The 4365-nt window shown below is 35.1% G+C and overlaps 1 protein-coding gene across 1 annotated transcript in view; it reads right to left on the bottom strand.

Annotated features, from left to right (window-relative positions):
* Nucleotides 1–2778: 2778 nt before the first annotated feature.
* Nucleotides 2779–4365, bottom strand: part of LOC143276712 (testis-expressed protein 10 homolog) — a 49836-nt gene continuing 48249 nt past the window's right edge. The window contains exon 17 of the mRNA XM_076581361.1: nucleotides 2779–2893. The gene's annotated coding sequence lies outside the window, so the exon portion shown is untranslated. The remainder of the gene's footprint in view (nucleotides 2894–4365) is intronic.

Below are 4365 nucleotides of genomic sequence, written 5' to 3'. Positions count from 1 at the left end.
GTTAGTTCAGTTTATTGGAAGTGTTACACGTAGACACCTAGTCAGTTAGTTCAGTTTATTGGAAGTGTTACACGTAGACACCTAGTCAGTTAGTTCAGTTTATTGGAAGTGTTACACGTAGACACCTAGTCAGTTAGTTCAGTTTATTGGAAGTGTTACACGTAGACACCTAGTCAGTTAGTTCAGTTTATTGGAAGTGTTACACGTAGACACCTAGTCAGTTAGTTCAGTTTATTGGAAGTGTTACACGTAGACACCTAGTCAGTTAGTTCAGTTTATTGGAAGTGTTACACGTAGACACCTAGTCAGTTAGTTCAGTTTATTGGAAGTGTTACACGTAGACACCTAGTCAGTTAGTTCAGTTTATTGGAAGTGTTACACGTAGACACCTAGTCAGTTAGTTCAGTTTATTGGAAGTGTTACACGTAGACACCTAGTCAGTTAGTTCAGTTTATTGGAAGTGTTACACGTAGACACCTAGTCAGTTAGTTCAGTTTATTGGAAGTGTTACACGTAGACACCTAGTCAGTTAGTTCAGTTTATTGGAAGTGTTACACGTAGACACCTAGTCAGTTAGTTCAGTTTATTGGAAGTGTTACACGTAGACACCTAGTCAGTTAGTTCAGTTTATTGGAAGTGTTACACGTAGACACCTAGTCAGTTAGTTCAGTTTATTGGAAGTGTTACACGTAGACACCTAGTCAGTTAGTTCAGTTTATTGGAAGTGTTACACGTAGACACCTAGTCAGTTAGTTCAGTTTATTGGAAGTGTTACACGTAGACACCTAGTCTGTGAGTCATCTATAAAATGATATAATATGTTATCATGTAATTTGACATCTATAAAATGATATAATATGTTATCATGTAATTTGACATCTATAAAATGATATAATATGTTATCATGTAATTTGACATCTATAAAATGATATAATATGTTATCATGTAATTTGACATCTATAAAATGATATAATATGTTATCATGTAATTTGACATCTATAAAATGATATAATATGTTATCATGTAATTTGACATCTATAAAATGATATAATATGTTATCATGTAATTTGACATCTATAAAATGATATAATATGTTATCATGTAATTTGACATCTATAAAATGATATAATATGTTATCATGTAATTTGACATCTATAAAATGATATAATATGTTATCATGTAATTTGACATCTATAAAATGATATAATATGTTATCATGTAATTTGACATCTATAAAATGATATAATATGTTATCATGTAATTTGACATCTATAAAATGATATAATATGTTATCATGTAATTTGACATCTATAAAATGATATAATATGTTATCATGTAATTTGACATCTATAAAATGATATAATATGTTATCATGTAATTTGACATCTATAAAATGATATAATATGTTATCATGTAATTTGACATCTATAAAATGATATAATATGTTATCATGTAATTTGACATCTATAAAATGATATAATATGTTATCATGTAATTTGACATCTATAAAATGATATAATATGTTATCATGTAATTTGACATCTATAAAATGATATAATATGTTATCATGTAATTTGACATCTATAAAATGATATAATATGTTATCATGTAATTTGACATCTATAAAATGATATAATATGTTATCATGTAATTTGACATCTATAAAATGATATAATATGTTATCATGTAATTTGACATCTATAAAATGATATAATATGTTATCATGTAATTTGACATCTATAAAATGATATAATATGTTATCATGTAATTTGACATCTATAAAATGATATAATATGTTATCATGTAATTTGACATCTATAAAATGATATAATATGTTATCATGTAATTTGACATCTATAAAATGATATAATATGTTATCATGTAATTTGACATCTATAAAATGATATAATATGTTATCATGTAATTTGACATCTATAAAATGATATAATATGTTATCATGTAATTTGACATCTATAAAATGATATAATATGTTATCATGTAATTTGACATCTATAAAATGATATAATATGTTATCATGTAATTTGACATCTATAAAATGATATAATATGTTATCATGTAATTTGACATCTATAAAATGATATAATATGTTATCATGTAATTTGACATCTATAAAATGATATAATATGTTATCATGTAATTTGACATCTATAAAATGATATAATATGTTATCATGTAATTTGACATCTATAAAATGATATAATATGTTATCATGTAATTTGACATCTATAAAATGATATAATATGATATCATGTAATTTGACATCTATAAAATGATATAATATGTTATCATGTAATTTGATGTCTATAAAATGATAAAATATGATATAATGTAATTTGATATCTACAAAATGCTATAATGTGATATGTAATTTGATATCAATAAAATTATGTAATATGATATAACGTTATTTGATATCTATAAAATGATATAATATGATGTAATGTAGTGAAATATATCATACCACACCATACCATATGTTATGATAATTATCATGTGATGTGATGTGATGTGATGGATGTGATGTGATGTGATGTGACGTGACATATTATACTACACATACTATACTATACTTTACTATGAAATATAATATAATATAATAAGACAAGCTAAACTATTAAACACAAACTGATAGGAAGTGACACCAGAGTCACGGACCCACCCTCACAGATCCTCTCCAGAGCCGGCACGAAGTAGTCGTCGCAGACGATGGCGAGAGCAGCGAAGAGGTAGAGTGCGATGAGGATGTGGATGAAGACGCCGCCATCCTGGGTGTCTCCCAGCGAGATGAAGTTGTCCGGGAAGTTGTGGACGGCGCGGGGAGTGCAGTTCTCACCGTGCCCGCTGGCACTGCTGCTGCCGTTGTCGTCTTCGGCTGTTTGGGATAGAGAGAGATAGTATGCTGTGCTGTGCTGTGCTGTGCTGTGCTGTGCTGTGCTGTGTTGTGCTGTGCTGTGCTGTGCTGTTGTGTTGTGTTTGTTGTGTTGTGCTGTGTTGTGCTGTGTTGTGCTGTGCTGTGCTGTGTTGTGTTGTGCTGTGCTGTATTGTGTTGTGTTGCATGGCATTGTATTGTATTGTATTGTATTATGTTTTGCTTTCTTTAGTGTTGTTTTGGTTGATTTTGATTTGTTTTGTACTCTGTGTGTGTGTGTGTGTGCGTGCGTGCGTGCGTGTGTGTGTGTGTGTGTGTGTGTGTGTGTGTGTGTGTGTGTGTGTGTGTGTGTGTGTGTGTGTGTGTGTGTGTGTGTGTGGAAGAGGAGGGGGGTATGTATGTGTGTGTGTGTGTGTGTGTGTGGAAGAGGAGGGGGGTATGTGTGTATGTGTGTGTGTGTGTGTGTGTGTGTCTGTGTCTGTGTCTGTGTCTGTGTGTGTCAGGTCGTGTCTTATGCCGTGTCGTGTCGTGTCGTGTCGTGTCGTGCCGTGTCGTGTCGTGTCGTGTCGTGTTGTGTCGTTTCTTGTCGTGTCGTGTCGTGTCGTGTCGTGTCGTGTCGTGTCGTGTCGTGTCGTGCCGTGTCGTGTCGTGTCGTGTCATGGTATGGTGTGGTGCTCTTTCGCATCTCTCTATCAATCTACCTACCCATCCGTCTGTCTGTATGTATGTGTACACCCCTGTCTGTCTGTCCGTCTGTCTGTCTGACTGTCTGTCTGTCTCTCTCCTTCTCTCTCTCCTCCCTGATAAGACAAACTGCGAAACCACCATGGATAAGAAAAGCTGGTTATCTCAGGGACCTCTTAAAGCAACACGGATATCACGAAGAACCAAATAGACTAAGCAATGCTGTCAACACCCAAAAAGCGAAAAGAACGGAAGAGATTGACGGGTGCAATAGCCGAATGGTTAAAGCGCTGGACTTTCAATCTGAGGGTCCTGGGTTCGAATCTCGGTGCACCTGGTGGGTAAAGGGTGGAGATTTTTCCGATCTCCCAGGTCAACATATGTGCAGACCTGCTAGTGCCTGAACCCCCTTCGTGTGTATATGCAAGCAGAAGATCAAATACGCACGTTAAAGATCCTGTAATCCATGTCAGCGTTCGGTGGGTTACGGAAACAAGAATATACCCAGCATGCACACCCCCGTAAACGGAGTATGGCTGCCTACAAGGCGGGGTAAATAAATAAAAACGGTCATACACGTAAAATGTTACATGTTTGTCTGAGTGTGCATGCGTGTGCGTCTGAAATCTGATTGAACGACACAGGAAACGAATGATGAGCGCCCAGTGGCAGCCGTCAGTCGGCTCTACCCAGGTAGGCAGCCTGTGGTGCAAATGTCCCCGTGTATGTAAAGCGCTTAGAGCTTGGTCTCTGACCGAGGATAGGCGCTATATAAGTATCCACATCAATCA

This window comes from Babylonia areolata, chromosome 2, assembly GCF_041734735.1.
Source record: "Babylonia areolata isolate BAREFJ2019XMU chromosome 2, ASM4173473v1, whole genome shotgun sequence".
Taxonomy (NCBI): domain Eukaryota; kingdom Metazoa; phylum Mollusca; class Gastropoda; order Neogastropoda; family Buccinidae; genus Babylonia; species Babylonia areolata.
This window is presented reverse-complemented; position numbering and strand designations above follow the sequence as displayed.